This window comes from Limulus polyphemus, unplaced genomic scaffold (assembly GCF_000517525.1).
Source record: "Limulus polyphemus unplaced genomic scaffold, Limulus_polyphemus-2.1.2 Scaffold3564, whole genome shotgun sequence".
NCBI lineage: Eukaryota > Metazoa > Arthropoda > Merostomata > Xiphosura > Limulidae > Limulus > Limulus polyphemus.
The window spans coordinates 83660-101990 of NW_013669174.1; the positions used below are offsets into that span (position 1 = coordinate 83660).

An 18331-nucleotide genomic window follows, 5' to 3' on the forward strand; every position below is an offset into this window, starting at 1 on the left:
CATTGAAATATTGTTTCAAAAGAAATGGCACCAAATCCATTAAAATGGCTAAGAAAGCTACTAGGGGGCACTTTCTGACTTTCCAATTGGTTATTCATGTCATATATAGAAGTAAGTTTATATAAGGGAGCATTTACAAAAAATGTGTTTGACATATTACATGAACAATATCTTACCAAACTGAAAAGATAAGAGGCTCTTATTTTATATTCTAGCTTGTCAATATCAGTAATTTGAGTTTCTAATTTGTATGAAACTACAGACTTAGTATTTTGACTTCACAAACATCTAATTTGAACCAGTGCTGCATTCAACATACCACGTGACACACAAAATTAGATGTTTATCTGTATTTTTTAATATTTGCTTTTAAATTAAGAAATTGAGTAATATATGGTACTAAAATTGGAATTATAACCTATAGTTTGATACCAAACTTACTGAAATAAATTCATGAAATAGTAGTTCAATAAAATTTTGAATGTGAGTCAACGAATATGATGACATGGCCTTTCACCCGTGAACAGTCCCGAAAGGGTTAATAAAATTCACCATTCTAGCAGATTTTCTTATGAAGTTGAGATAAGTAGCTGTTTACCTTTTTCAAATGTTTTAGTGAGTAAAAATAAGGATAAATTGGAAACTGCTATTTATCGAAAACCTTTCTCTGTAATCATTCTGCCAAATCAAAAACCTTGTCACACTGAATCTCAATAAACTACTGTTTTTTGGTCTTATGTGGATAGGATACTAAAATTATGTTGTAAACAAGAATACAATAATAATGAGTTATTATTTTTAAGTACATAGCAGTAGAAAGACATTTTAATCCTATACTGTTGATAATAATGTTTGGTATTGTCATTTATACCTGGTTTATCTTGTCAAATAATGAAGCGATTTTGTAAATAAATAAATAGTTTTCTGATATATAAACTGATAAACATAGTTAGCCAGATTCTTAATATAACTAAAAATAAAATTGATTTAATGGAAAAATTTGGTATATATGAAATATCATGTGAATGTGAAAAAATTTATACAAGACAAACTAGGAGAAATTGAAAATACAAAATGAATGAAATGTTGATAACAATAATATTACTACAGTAGTCCTTGGTGGATGCAATGACTTCCCAATAATGACTTCCTTTTAAATACGATTTTTTTTCTGTGCACGGAACAATACATTGATCTGACCTCTCACGAACGACTTCCTGACAGATGTGACATACCACTGTGATTTTTGGGCAGAAAGTTGAATAACGACCTCTCTATAATGAACTTTCTTCATACCAATAATGTAATTTACAGAGACGCATGAATACAGCGTATATAGTATGGAACAAAGAGGTCACTTGACCAGATATTGCTTCACAGCTTAGCATATGTATGTTGGTACCCTGGGGTGTTCAAGTTAAACTCCTTGGTACATACATGTAGGTATGTTGGTTTAAAAACTTTCAGGTCCTGAAAGGTAACCAGGGGCAGTCAGAAACTGTTGTCTTCACTTTGCTCACATAATTAGGTTTATTCTTTAAGTGTATGTAGTAGATTTTGAGCTAGTGGCCTAAACATTAAGTAACTTGATTAGGATTTACTAGTGGGATTTACTTGCAATTTGTTGAGCAACAGACTCGACTAATTTGTGCATCAAACATGGCATAAAATGCCACAAGGCATCTGTGAAAGCTGCAAATGCCTCAATCTGAGAACATAATAAGAAGGTTTGAAATGTTGATATAGATACATGACGTGGACATTCATATAGACAAAAATTGTGACAAAAGCAACAAAATAAATGAAACATGGAAATTAGAGAATTTTTAGTCAACTCAAAATTGTTTTAATGCAACATATTACATTTTATGTAGTATTTGTATTCAGAGAGGATTATTTTATTAGTTACTGGGTAGAGTCTAGCAATAACTTAGTTTAGATATTTATTCTTACTTATTTATTTACTGGTTCTTTTAAATTCATGAAATGGTCCTTTTTTTAGAACTGGGATAAAAGGATCTGAGTTTTGAGGTGAAGTTTTGGTTTAGGGTGGGGCTGTTTTGTTCAATTAGATACATAGTTTCCCATGTTTGGTTCTTTGTTTAAAATTACAGTTTTGTATAGATAAACTGTGGATTTTTTGAGTTGCAATGGTGCTAAATATGGGATGTGTTTTTATTATGTTTGGTGAATCTGGTTTACAATTTTCTTCCAGTTTCTTTGATGTAGAATTCTAGACATTTATTGCACATTATTTTATAAATTGATACTAAAATCATGTGCTGAAAACTAAAAACTAAACGCTTCTTGATATAATAACTGCCAGACTTGAAAACATTCGAAGTGACTACATTAAATGTGCAAAACAAAGATGGATGATTTTTTATTAAATAAATTTTGTAATATTTATGTGTATGTAATAAAAATGTGACATATGGATGTTTACGGAATAAATGTGATTTACGAATAAATTATTTTACATAAAACACAAACAAAACAATTTTAAGTTCTCTTTATTGATTTATTTATCCATTATTATTATTATTATACAGTGTACCAACTTGCTATGTTATCCGACTACCTATACAGTATATAAACCACTATGCTCAACCCCTGGGAATAGCAACTGTCACAGCTTGAACTCGCTCGTTCATCATCTGGTTACTGATTCTTTGAATAAAGACTTCCTGTCAGATGTGACTTTTTTATCATGGCAGATAGATCGTTCGTATCTAAGAAGGACTACTGTATTTCACTATTAGCAGAATATATTAATGAAACTAACACACAATTCAATGTGAAAAAACTGTTATTTTCACACACCCTAAAAATGTTATCAATATGAATGTACATAAATCTATTGAGATAATCAAATATAAAAAAGTAAATTTAAAATATGGAATAAGTATGATGGACCTGATGAAAATGTTGTCAGCAGATGGTGTGATATTCTTTAATGTGTAAACTGTATTATGGTGATTTTTTGTAAGGGTATAAATAAATGTGGTTCTTACAATAGCACTTCTGAAGATGACACAGTAAACACTTTGAAACATGTTGAGTGTATGAGACTGTTTCCAGCCTATTCAGGGTTTTTTCTTTTGTCCTGTACAATAAGTTATTTGATATTTTATTGTACTTTTGAGACTGGGAACAATCTAATTTTTAGAATTGTGTACTATAAAATTGTTTATTAAAAAGTGAGTTTTTAACATTGAGCATTTACACAAGTGCCAATGAATTTTAAGTAAAGTTTTGTTAAAACTATTATAATCATATATATATAAGTTTATGTTAAATATTGTTTTACTATATATCTAGTAAACTTATTTAGTTTATTAGTGAGTGAAATCCTCATAAACCAGGGAGCATTCTCAATGTTTAAAAGCACAGTTCACAGCTGTTTAAAACTGATTATTAATAAAATTTATCTTAAGCATATTAAATATGTCTATGGTAATCACATACTGTGTAAAGGTATACATTACAGCTTGATAATTATATTATCTATTAGCAGCAATAACATCAGTGTCATAAAATACAATCAATTAACAAAAATTGCATTTAAATCAATTAATGTCACAAAAATAAGCAACTAATCAAAACCAGTTGTTCTAATTATTACTGTTTTTGGTTATTCCAACAATCGATCAATCAAAATTACAATTAAATCGAATGTCTCAAAAACAACTAATTAATCAAAATTGGGATTTTGGATTATTTACTGTTCTCCATTATTCCAACAATCTGAGTAATCGAAATATTGCCATTACATTTGATTATTGTTAAGTGCAAAGACATATAATTGACTACCTGTATTCTACCCACTATAGGTAATTCCACTTGTTAGTATCATAAGTATATTTTTTACTTTGATGACGATCACCATGTATTTTTTATTTTGCTTTGATGACATAATAATCAATTAGTTGAATATAATCAATAAATAAGTGCATCGATTGGAATATTCCACTAATCATCCAACTCTAACATATACAGTAAAAGTGAGAAGATTCAAAGCAAGACTATAAATAGTATGTGTTAATGTAAGAACTCCACAGACAAGGAGAAAACATTTATACATGATAAAGAGACAAGCAAAGGATTAAATAAAGTCATAATCCAAGTATCAAAAAGTTTACTAACTTAACATACCAACATCTGACTTACAACTTTGCTTATATACAGTTGTGAAGTCTACATAAGAAATGTGGTAAAATATGATTACATAATAGTTTTATTGGCATATGATATCTGAAGATCAAGCTAATATAAACTTTATATACTTTGAAAGCTTATCAAAATGTTGTGGTGCAATCATCTTGACCCCAGCCAGCCTGAAGAGCTCTTGCTTGAGGGAAATGCACGGATGAGACAAATATAGAGTGGTTGTAATACTATTATTAAACACCCTCTAATTCTAGGAAATCCCTAAGGAATTAAATGAAGAATGCAGTGTTTAAAAATGTAATAGGCCTAACACTAATGTCTTATCACAATTAACAAATATAATGATTCTTTGCCAACTTGTACAACTGTTAGTGTATCAAATGACTTATATAAATACTGTTCCAATTGCAGCTGTGTTTGTTGTATCACAGCCAACATAAAGAGCCCTGGATTGAGCAAAATGTGTTGTTGGCAATGGATATGATAAAAACAGTGTGATTGGAATACTACTGTTATACACTATTGTAATTCTTGAAAATCCCTACAAGACTAGATTAAGACTGTAGTGTTTAAAAATGAAACAGGCCTAATACTAATGTCTTGCAACAAATATGATTATAACTTTTGAATTATTTATTTTCCTGCTTTCTTTCTAATTTCAGTATTTGAATTTTTTTTCTCCCTCATAAACTTTTTATTTAGTTGTTGGTTCCTGTATCACTCTGCAGTTGTAACTTCCAAATACATAAAACTAAGCATAGTATACTAGTCTACTTAGTTTTAATTTATTTACTACTTTTTAAACCATATTTTTGGAAAATTACCAGTTTTTATAGTTGGTTTATGAATGGTATTTTTGGTATACAGATTCTGAAGTTGATTTGCTTTCTTATTAAAAAATGAAATCAAATACATACACTAATCATAATAACATTATTACTGTAACTGCATAGCTATAACACAGTCACAATAACACAAAAATGTCAACTTGCCATGGATGTACAAAAACATCACATCATCTAAGTTTTAATAACTTAGCTATTTTCAGCACATCTTAAATATGAAAGTTGTCTTACAAAAACATTGATAACAAAGTCTCCATACACAGCTCCATTATATGATAATATTTTGTTGACTTACTACAAGTTAAGATTAAAACTGAATACAAACAAGGACTAAAGGTGAACCAGCTTAGCCACACAGTTGCTGACCAATGATCCATACAGATTTTAAGAGATTTTTGATCTTGCTACTGAATACAACTGCTCATCATGTAAAACATTTGTATGCTAACATTACATGGAATTTTTCTAATTATTAAAAACACAAAATGAACACAGTATTACAAAATCTTATAATGATGTACATAAAACCTAGAACATCAACCTTAACATTAATATAAAAGACTGCCATGCTTCAAGTTATCATTTTCCTGTTAATTTGTTATTAACTATTATTTTTTAGAATTAACAGAACACCTGCAAGTCTAAGCAGACGGAAATGTATTTTGCATTCATATGTATTTTTGAGTTAACTTTTTAAATTATTCTTAAAAGTACACATTACTTGTTAACTGTTTTATTTAAATGTTTTGTGCAAATACTTGGTGGTTTTTGAGTATTGTTTTATGTTAAAAAGCATGTAAGAAGGTTTTAGGAATAAATTTCCTTTTTCTTTTACATCTGTCAATGGCCATAGTAAGACAATCAAAACAATGCTCTAGTAAAAATCATCTCATTTTATGTCAATGATAGTCTTGGTCATTTAAAAACATAATTTAACTTGACCATAGAAAATAAATATAATTTTTCCTTTTGTCTTAAATCATTTGCTACAACTAGTATGATAAACTTTAACTGAGATTTTATTGTTATTTCTAGTTTAGAGATATGATATGTTTATTTTTATAGTTTTTCGAATTCAAGCCTCTCCAAAAAAGAAAATTACATAACTATCCTCTTTGAATTGATTACAACATTGATATTTATATATATTTAAAAAGTTATTGTTAGGACAAAAAAGAAACGTCTCAGCACTATACTGCCTTTAACAATTTGATACTAGTTTTTCAATATAGTGCCGGACATGAAAGAAATACAGAAACAATTATAACAAATAATAACATCAAAGTACAGATCTCACCTCTTTATCACTTTTTTTCTTTTTGAAGCCAATCATTAGAGACTCACTTTCGCATTCAAACTGGTCAATTTGAATGTTTAAAGCTTCTATTGATGACTAAAAATAAACAAATATTGCTGTTAGACAAAACTTCTTATCAATAATAAATCAACAATTCTAACCTCCACACTTTAGAGCAGTTATCTCCAATTATCTTCCACAATGGGTCTCTTCACATGATCACCATAAAAATCAAAGGCTAAAGATATATCATTCCCCAAATACAGTTTTGCTTACATGTGCAATATCTAATCATAGTTACATCCAAGAATCAAGCTTTCAAGGCCTAATGTGGCCCATGAGCTATCTATTGTGGACCGCAGCCTTAGAACTTTAAGTTATAACCATAGTAAATTATTTTAATTTTAGCAGGCTAAGTTACAGGAAATTCATTATAAACATACGCTTAAAAACGTATATCTAAAAATTCTTAGGAAGCACGATTCTTTTTAAATGTAATTCTTATAAGAATAATAAATTAGCTTTCAATAGTCTTCTATGCTTAGTACTACTTTCAAATAAAAAAAAAGAAACTATGTATTACATAGACATTTAAAAAACAAAACCTCTGACCTTCTAAAATTTACTATGTAACAGATCAACTAATTTTTTTAATAAACAAATTTTACCAAAAATTTGTATTTCCAAAAATTGTTTCTTAATTTTTAATGAAGTTAAAACAGAAAATAAAATGTAAAAGGTACGTATATTTTTCACAGATAATCACTTTGTCATTTCATCCTAACTTGTATTTCAATAAGATAGTTAATTTTGAAATGTAAACAAATTTCATGTAAATGTGTCAAGTGCAAGTGTAGATGGTTTTGCAGTAATGTAATGGTACTGTTAAAAATTTTCACACATATGCAAAAGTTTCCATGATTATTTGAGATTTCTTTTGTCCTGGTGAAATAAATATACTAATAACAAAATTAGTTTTTCAACAGAGAATGTGTAATTCATACACCAAAGATGAAACTATTCATACGTTGTTATGTCTTATTTAATTAAAATATCGGTGTGTGTGCATGGGTATAGATTAAACAAAACAAAATTTTTTCCTAAATCAATGATGTAAAAGTTTATCGCACTTACAGATAACCAGTTAATGGCCTCATCTTTTTCTTTCTGAGCAGGATCAACTTTTTGTGCTCCCCCTAATCCTTCTTTGGAGTAAGCTTTGGTCTTGGTCTCTCTTTCTACTACTTTAAACCTTTCCATTTGCTACAAATTGGAACAAATACAATAGATTTAATAATACAAAAGGAATAAATTTTCTATAAATTAAAAATTAAACATGTTGCAATTATCATATTAAAAAACATAATAAATTAAGAATTATAAAGAATAATATTTAAAATTCTATCACTTCATAAGAAGGATAAGAATTCTGAATCAAAATACTATTGCTCTTGTAGTTGTTTTGAATGTAAAACAAGGTATGAATTTGTCAGATATAAAAGATTGTTTAGTGTAGGTAGTATTATTAATTTTTGTGTTTGCAATTCACTGATGTCGAGGCTATGGAGATTTTTAGAGGCCTAAGTGATAGACGTATAAATAGCTGCAACCATATGAGCGAGAACAGAGTAAAAGTAAAGTCACATGAAAGAAAAATTAAGTCACAGAAAAGTAAAAAAAAACACGTAAAGTTAACTATTGTGAGAGTGAGTGGCCTAATGATTGATATGTTGGAGTGAGATTAACAGTTTTAAAAGAGATAAGGAGAATAACTTGTCTCATCAAAGGGTGTTCTAAACTAATTGAACCCACCTGTGTGGACTTTGACAAAAAGCAGAAGATTATTGGAAGCACAAAAAGCAAATGATTATTGGAAGTTCAGGATACAACTGTGGTAACTCAAAAGACAACGTAAATGAATTATACACGGACACTATTGCATTAAAAATAGAGAAAAATAGTTCGGCTTGTCAACTGAATTCAAAAGCAATTGAATTGGCCTAAGCAGACTTTTGACAAGAAGAAGAGAAATGTATAGTGTTTGAGATAAAACTATGACTTTCATAGTGTAAAGAATTTTGTACATATGTTTAACTTGTTTCAAATACATATACTATTTTAAAAACAAGTGGAGTGCAAGCTGTTTGTTTGTTGTCGGATTTATCACCAAGTCACAGACACCTACTGTAGAAAAATCCTTAGGCCAACACACCCATATATTTACATTACTATATATACTACTAAAAAGTAAGTTCCCAACAGAATTCCTTTTCCTGTTACCTCCTCTCACAATTTTAATTTTTTCATCCTATTTCTAAGATATAAACAGAATAGTAGTGTGTAGCCTGCTAATATGTCAAGCCAATGACTAATTTCTGCCTCTTTCAGTGTTTCCTTGATTATATGATATGGATTTCGAACATAGTTTAAACACACACTACCTCAAAAAATAACTACTGGTCTCTGAAACATAAAAGCCAAAATACAAGGATTAAAACACAAATGAAAAAAAGTTGTTAATTCTGTCCACAAGTTACATTTAATTAGATTATTAGCTATCTATTTTCTCATGCTTGCATTGTTGGAAGGAAAAAGTGTAACTAACACAAACAAGTGAGAGGTCTTTCTACTGAAACTAGCAAGTTGAGAAAACTGTCACTCAGATTGTGTGAACATATGGTGGTGGTTATACTTACTGGCACCTCAGGGTAGAAAAGATTGGAAAATGTTAAACTACTGGCATAGCCTATTACACACCCACAGAAATACCTAAGGATGAAGGGACAACTCCATGAGGAGAACCTGATTGGGAAGGGATAAGTGATCAGACATAAGATTCATAATTCCAGGCACATGACATACTAGAACTGTCATGTCATGGTTGTTGACCTAGTAAAGGAGATCCAGAGTCTGAAAATACAGAGATCTGGATTTGGTTTCCCCTTGTTTGGTGATGGAGCTTACAACAGTGGAATAGTTAGAATTAACCATAACCACCTGCCCCCACAAGAACAGTATGAAATGATACAGAGCCCGATGAACTGCCAAAGGTTCCAGAATATTGATATGGAGAGTAGCCTCCTCAACTAGTCACCAATCCACAATCTCTTGAGAATTGTGGAAAGCCCCCAACCTACCAAAGAAGCATCTGTGAACAGATGAGATTCAAGATGAGGAGAATGAACAGGAACCCCACTGTGGTCAAGTACCTGTCAAGCCACCAAGCAAGGTTGGCCCTGATCCCAGGTGGAAGGGTGATGGAATGGTCCAAGGGATTGTGGGAGAAGTTCCACTGGTTGAGAAGCATCCAATGAAGGGAATGTATGTGCACCTGACCCAAAAGAATAATATCTTCTAAGAAATATCACATCCACAAAAGAGATATAACCATTTGTGAAGAGAGAGAAGGAGAAGGTAGGGCTTTCATGACTGTCCGCTCCATATCCCAGAACTGAAGTGGAAAAGGCTGGGCTAGACGTAGATGGGAATTGAAGAGAACCCCCAATAAACAATACTGTGTGGGGGTAATAAAGGACTTCTCCAACTTGATGGGAAACCCCACCCAAGCAGTAGGAGTGAGTTACTGACCGGGCATGGGAAGAGACAAGCAGAAGACAGTCATCCTCATAATTGTGAGTCTGAAGACCCAGCAAGTGAAATTGACATGCAAAAGGGTGTACCACATGACAAAACACATATGAGCTAAAGAAAGACCAAACACCAGCACCCAGAACTGGAATACAGAACCCTTGTGAACAAACCAAAGAAAACAATGTGATATTGGGGCAATTGGAATATGAAGAAAGGTGTCCCTCACATTGAACTTGATTACTCTAAGCGCTGGCAAAAACAACCACTGAACTGAGAGGTAGGATTATGTGGTATAGTGAGGTGTCTCCAGATAGGTATACAGCTGGGACAGATCTATGATGGAGTCTCCAATCCCCTGTGTTTTTGGAGACAACAAATAGACAGGAGTAAAATCCTGGTTGAGTGGGCACCACCCGTTCAATAGGTCCTTTGTGTAGGAGGTCTCAAACAGACTTGGCAAGATGACTGGACAAGGTATGATTCCGAGGAGAAGGGAAGGAGATCTGGGAAGTGGATAGAGAGAGGAGTGAAACTGAAGGGAAAAACCTTCAGATAGAACCTGTAGAACTGTCATGAAGTGTAGCCAAAAAAGACACATAATCTAAACATTCTCTGTTTGGAACTTATAATTTTCCTAAATGAAAATGTATTTCTGATAGGTACTTCCCTCTTCTCAGAAGATTAGCTTTTCTCATTTAGTGCTATGCAAACTTTTTCAGAAATGCATGCCACAAGCCTTCATCATCCATCTGTTGGATTCCAAAGTTCCAACACATCTCTCATGCAAATCATCATGCGTCACTTCTCCACCAGTAGGAGAGCACTACTATCACATGGCATATGCGACTCCTTCTACGCACCACTACTGAACTCTCAATTCGAAGAGCACACGAGAAGCGGAAGATTGTGGGGAGAATAGGTGAGAAGAGGGAAGTACCTATCAGAAATACATTTTCATTTATGAAAATTATAACTTCTGATAAGGTACTCTCCCTACTCTCACAAGATTAGTTTGAATCCCACAATCCCAAATCTTAAAATTGTGTCTTCTCATCCTATTATCTTTAGAATACAGAAGAAAAATCAAAGGCCTTTATCTTATTGATCCTCTGGATAACCTTGTAATTTTTAATAAGATCATCTCTTAACTTTCTAAAGATAAAAAATAATTCAAGAAACTTTAACCAATCTCTATACAATAACCCTTCCATCCCCAGAATCATCCTAGTAACCCTCCTCTGTACCCAGTAAATACCCATCTACAAATAAGGAAACCAAAACTAGTCTTTCCTTAGTATAAACTGATATTTTAGATTTTAAAAAAGAGCAAGAGACAAATAAGATATACAAGTCTTTTACACAAGAGAAATACATGTCTATCATTTAAAAAAAAGTATTGCTTTAAACAGATATAAATAATAAAACCTCACTAGAAAAACCATAAAATATTGATATATTGAAAAGAAATGCTGGGAGTAAAGAAGAATGAGAACTATTTTATAAATCTTATGCAACAATAAAGATTGAGAATATTTTAGGAAGACTACATTAGGCAGCATCCAGTTACATGTTTCAATGAATTGCATCTCAATATTAATTATTTCATGCAGATGTGTTTAATCAAGGTTTACTGTAGACTTTGACATTATAAAATTTGCTAGAACAAGGATTATAAATACCATATAAAACATTTAGCAGTTACTAAAACCAATCTATTTAACATCCTTGGATAGATATTTTTATAATGTACTTTAATCATTTAATTGTTCATAGTCATTAAGAAATAACAAAGTATAGCAATGTTTTCAAAATACTGTATGCTTTACATGACAAATACAGACTAATTAAGTCTTTCAAGAATTAATATAGCTTACTGCAAGTAGAGTTGCCATTATTGCAACATACTAATGTGATAAACATACACCATGAACTTTTGCGAATTATTAAAATGTATAGATGTACAATGTATACTACTAACCTACTAAAGAACCCAAATGTCTATTACACATACACATGTATCAGAGATGCACATCTCAATGCATTGTGAACTTGTCTTTTTGAGAACGTTAACATAAAAACATCAGAAGAAATATGGTAACAGATGGGTAGCTATCAGATTAGGGACCAGTGCGAAAGAAGCACAGGCGTATCCCCCTGAGCCATCTCTTTGCCAGGAACATCAACATAATCAGAAGGACCAGACATGGCAGAACAGGGAGCACATCCGCATGGGAAAGGATAGTTTAGCAATGTGTTCTTAAACAGAAAATAAAATCATTCAATCTATCCATGATTGAAAGTGGGCAAATGAGGATGTGTCCCATGGCGTAGAGTGGCTAAGGTGCAACAGACCATACTTGTTAAGACAACTACATCCAAAACCTCACTTGTTGGGTACCAACATCCTTGTGAAGGTAGAATGAGGATCATACCACCTTCACCTCGAGTTCCAAAGTCAAGAGAAAATCTAACATTCAACTCCAGGAACTCACGGGGTAGCCTAATGCCAAGGATCCAGGAATGTGTTATCTGGAATCTGAGAGAAGTCCATCGCATGCACTCAACCCCTGCAACTGTGAAATGAGCCCAAAACAACCCCAGGTTGGTAACAACTTCATCACCACATGAGTGAAAACCCAAAACAGAAGCAGAAACAGGCTACATAGACCTTCTGCAACCCACAACATAGAAGACAAGTCAAGAGGGAAAGATCAACAACCCAAAACCTGTGCGAGGACTTATGTGACTGGTTCACTCCATCTCCAAAACCTCACTCACCGGGTGCTGACATCCACGCGAGGGTAGGAGGAGGGTACCCAATCGGAAGAGTGAACTACATTTGAGCATCTCAACTCTAGAAATTAGTAACTCATCCAAAGGATCTTGTAACTGCTCTACATCGGCAGATCACCAACGCACTACTCTAAAATGAATGGTTATAGCCATCTTTGTGGAACCCATCCAGCAGGTTGACTCCATGGTCAAACACACCAGCAGCTTGGAACTGGTAAGTGTTAAAGACTCCCATACTCCACTGGAAGAAAAGGAGGAAAAAGTGCAATGGGTGATCACGAAACCCTATTTTTAAAAGAAGACCACACCGATTTATTCAATCTAGGCATGGCAGATATGGGCAGCAATCACCTTCTGCTTTACTCATGTCATCTATGGGTGGTATGGTCTGGGACAGGCATATTATGACACAATTATCCTGAGGACTTTACACTCTAGTGATTTTATGAAACACCCCATCTCAAAGGTGAGCATATATAGCCATGGAAAATGTAGAAGAATCAACATGGCTTACAGTGGGGATTTGATAGCAAGATGTCTGCAAATGGTTATAGTCATCTAAGTAGAATCCATTCCAAGTACAGACAGAATACATGGGCAGGCACCACTCACCATGAGAAAGCATTAGTAAGGACTTACCTCGTGTCACAGTCATGCCAAAGTCTGTAGAATGGCCACATGCAGCAGGCAATACACCGAGGAAGCAGAAACAATGATGTGATTAACGTGTGAGGAGTCGTCCACATGCCCGATTGTAGAATCTCCTCCAATGGCCGACAAAGACGAGAGGCAAGGGAGAAAGTAAAGTGATGGATTTGGTGTGAGGAAACGTCAAAGAGATCATGTTGGGAGGAATAGACCAGCTTGATCAAACATCGAACTGAATGGGTCAGGGAAACCAGGGAATGATTGGGAGAAGAGGAACGTTGCGAAGGGATAAAAAGGCAGGAACGAGACTCCGGAAGAAAGCCGTGCAAGCAATATAACAATGGAGGGCACAGACGGACAGAGGAGTCCATCTGAATCAAGATGAGGGTATAGATGAGATATAGGCAGATAGGGGAAAAGGAGGACTGACCTTCTCGAGCCACAGAGGTCTTAGGATTGAAAGCACAGTCCAGGTAAAAGATAAGGTAGGAGGAGCAGTACAAGGTCCTGGTAACATCAAGGGCAAAAACATCCGACCTACAATGCCCGCAGGCCAGGAGGAGGAAATCTTTCAAAGTTAGGTAAAACAGAGAACACATAGACAGAGGGTCAAACAGAGGTGAAGTGAGGGCATGAAGGACCACCTTATTGTCCCAGTCCGGGGGACACCTTGGTGCCCGATGAAGCCAGAAGGAAAGGATTAACATGAAAATGGCAGGGGATGCAAAGACTCTTGCAGAAATGGGAAAAATTGAAGGTATGGGATAACACCACCTGAAACCCTGAAAGTGACAAACTCAGAGATACAAGCAACCATTGGGTGAGAAGTCCAGAAACCCCGAAGTAGTACCCAGGAGAGATAAACACTCCAATTGCATTGATAGATAGCCAAAGAAGAAGGGCAAATGGAACAGGCTAAATGTGAAGTTACCCTGAGAGAGAAACTGGAACCCCCTGCCAAAAGCCAGGCATGAAAACAATGGATGGATAGGGTGGGATGGAGCACCAGTCACTGGGGTTAACAGAGCAGGTGGGCCAGAAGGGAAGAGGAAGGGGAGGGACAACCTGCAGTTGGAGCAACCTTACAGGAACCAAGGTTGAGTGGGCCAGTAAGGAGCAATCAGAAGGACCATACACGGAGTGGCATGGATGAAGGAAATCAACCAATGAAGTAAACAGATGGGAGGGTAAACATAAAGGAACAGATGAGATGGGGCCAAGACTTGTGGATGGGGAACCAGAGACAAAATCCGAGGTAATTTATAAACAGGTAGAACTGCCCCCAACAACTGTTGGTTGAGAAAGGGAAAGTGTGCCTGATGATAAGCAAGAGCGGAATGATCCAAAGTATATAGGGGATGAGGAATACTAATGCCCTCCCCCAGTTGAGAGGCAAATCAGTCCACATGAACCCTAATATTGAGGGACTAAATAGGGTCGGGAAGTTGTTTCATGTAAGAGGGAATGTCTGGGGTCATATGAAACAGGTGTAAGAGACAAAGTCTGAAAAGACCGATGACTGGCGAGCTGAATCATCAGGTAGTGAATGGGAAGGAGTGGCTAACTCCTGGCCCGGCTGGCAAAGTACCTGAAGTCATGATTGTAACTTCAGAATTCATAAGCGGGAAAAATCAGCAAACACAAAGAAGTAATGCTTTAATAAAAATGTTAACTCCACAACTGTGAAGTGTATTAAATATAGTTAAGAAAAATATAAAAAATTAAACCACTTCAAGTTAACTGAACAATGTAAGAAAGAACGTCTGAACTCGACCGCTGCCAAACAAGAAAGTGATAGTTCGGAAGTGGTGCATAGTGGGAGTTACATGCATCACATTATAGTAGTACTCTCCTATTGGTGGAGAGGTAACACATGATGATTTGCATGAGAGACGTGCTGGAACTTTGGATTCCAACAGAGGGATGATGAAGGCTTATGGCATGCATTTCTGAAAACGTTTGCATACAATATGAGAAAAGCTAATCTTGTTGGTGGAGGGAGAGTACCTTACTAGAATTAAGCACAAAGCTACACAATGGACTATCTGTGTTCTGCCCACCATGGGTATCGAAACTCAGTTTTAGCATTGTAAGTCTGCAGGCATACCACTGGGGGATAAACTAAACATACTTAGAGAAAGTACTCAATACTAACAAAACTTAAAGAACCTATATGACAAAGGACAAGCACACCATCCAAACAAGCACACATAAACTCGTTAAACATGGGTATGCGTACTGCGAGTGAGAAATATACACTGAAAAACTTACCACAGATCTCCTGGGAAAAAGACCAATACCTAACCCAGCAAATTACATGGAGGTGTGGTAACAGGTGGAAAGTGCCATGGAAAACAATTTCCACACAATAGTTTTTTTCTTCCTCACAAAAAATCATAACATGAAAGGAAGAAACTGTTGGCCACACATAAGACACAAACTGAAGCCTCTGCTTCCCCAGCAGAGAGCATCGATCCTGAGACCTGGAAACTTGTGTCATAACCATTGTCTACTAATGCAGGAATTTCATCATATGCTATATTAAATCTCAAATTCATACGAACAAATTAGAATTCAGAAAACAGATATATTTCCAAAACAAAGTAGAAACAATGGAAATCAAATATAATAAGTTGAAACTTAAAGTTAAGACTGATATTAATTTGTGATCAAGTACAATTAAAATTTTGTAGTCACATGGAAAACGAGTTAAAACACACATCTATACACTAGAATGCCAATCGAGAAACGTGAGAACTGAGAATAGTAGAGGTAGCTAGCTGCACTATTATAGATGGAACACTATAATTGGTGGAGGATAGGCACATGATTAGCACATGTTCTGAAATGTTGCAAAAATGACGGGGTATATTGCTCTGTTTCGTAAAATTTTTTTAGCAATGCTTAGAGGGCAAACCAGGATCGAGATAGCTTTGGGTGAGTGAGGTAGTACCGTTTCAGAACCTAATGCAAAGCAGTGATCATGATATTGAAAGAAAACTAACATCAACACACAAGAGGTTCATATATACCAATAAAAATACAAAAAATGTACTATAGTTTTCACACTACCTCTAGTTTCCACCTGTAGAAAAAAAAACTATTTGTGCCAATTTCAAATCAAATGCGACTCCTCCTTCCACATGTGAACTAAATATTTTATTAACCTACACACTGTTCACAAGCTCTGAATCTCTCACACACACACTAAATGTACCTTTTAATATTGAAAAGGCATCACATACATCCCTTTTTCCTTCTTAATCACATTGCATGAAATTTGGAACAAAATTACCATATATTATTTAGTTTAGACTTAAAATTCATAGAATGCTATTTGTATTTCATTTTTTGATGTCAAAATTTTGATGTGCAACACAGTTTTGAAAAACACCTTTAACTAATTCATTTTAAAGTTCCATTTTATACATTCAGGTATTAACTTTATAAGTATTCATTAACATATTGCACGTCTAATACAGAATCTTTAGAATAAATATCAGACATCCATTAATGCTGAGCCCAAACAGTTCAGTGAAAGTCGAGAAATAGATTTATCTTAATAATTCATTCATTTTTAATAGTGTGGTGATTTACTTTTATGTGAGGTAAGTAGTTATTAGGTTAATAACATTATAGCATACAGAAACTTCTGTTTTCTTAACAAAAAAATAGATATTTTCTTTTAAAAGATATCTTCCTTTATTTTTTACAAAAAATTTTCAAGTATATAAGAAACACGATTAACTGTGTAAATTTCTACAATTTTAATTTGCTTTTTTCCTCCATTAGCAGTCATTCAATGTTTAAGAAAATACAGTAATTATATGGTGAAATTTATACAAGAGACAAGAATATATATACATGAAAAAAAAGAAAAAGAAAAAATTTATTTTGAAATATTGAATCAAATAAACACACCAAAAACCTTTAAAATTACTAAAAGTATTAAATTCACTCATACAAAGGGTTTTCACAAAGAAAAAGGATTTCTTGCAGACTGACCATATCAGACTGCAACCAACATGTAACAGTAGTTACACTGTGGTAACTTGACTTCTCAACACAGTCCCTTTTAAGAAAAATACCTTCACTAGTTTGGAAAAATTTAGTGTGGTATTATGAATCCAACAGTATACAGTTCCTTTAAAAACATCAGTAGTCTCAAACTGTTGTCTATGAAGACTGTCCTTAACCCTATTGCCCCGGGTATCCTTTAATGTGCATGACACAAGGTTTTAGTGTCTTACATTCAAAATTTTTTCATACTACTTTTTGTTTATGTTTCTTCAACTAGAATAGCTTAAAATCTTGGTAATAATCCATATTTTAATAGTATAGAAGTTTAAGTTCTTAATTCTACAAGGGAATATATAAAAAAAAAATTGTGAACTTATACTAGTGTGACCCACGTGACACATTTTGTCTTAGCATGTTATCATCTTATTTTATCCATCACCCCTCGAAAATATACAAAATTAAACATAAAATACTATCTATAAAATCGTAATTGCTTAAACAAACCATATGTTTTATAGCCTTCAATTTTTTTTGGTTACAGAGCTATCAAATAGAAAATCAGACCCCTCCTGCCACACCCACTCTCTTTCACAATTCGTTGATAGTTCTCTCTTATGTTTCATTATATTACCTATAACCAATAGAAAGTCATGGTTTTCAACCACCAAATGATGTATTGCATAACATTGTATTCTGAACAGAATATTGTCAATTTTACTCACAGTAGAAGAAGTGTTCTCTTGGAAAAGTTAACAACTAGCTTGGATGAATTTGAAATGGCTCTTGTCATATAGTTAGAAAGCCAGGAAAATTTTGAGAGGTAAGTGAATTTGTCTAGTTTTGCATGTTATTAGTCTATATTCTGTGGTGCATAATTTAATTAAATAAAAATTATTAAGTGCATTACTATCTATAATATAAAAAATTAGGGATAACTCCCTTCGAAACCCGACAGCAAGAATAAAGA

The 18331-nt window shown here is 33.8% G+C and overlaps 1 pseudogene; it reads right to left on the minus strand.

Annotated features, from left to right (window-relative positions):
• Positions 1-18331, minus strand: part of LOC106469595 — a 100506-nt pseudogene that overhangs the window by 79448 nt on the left and 2727 nt on the right.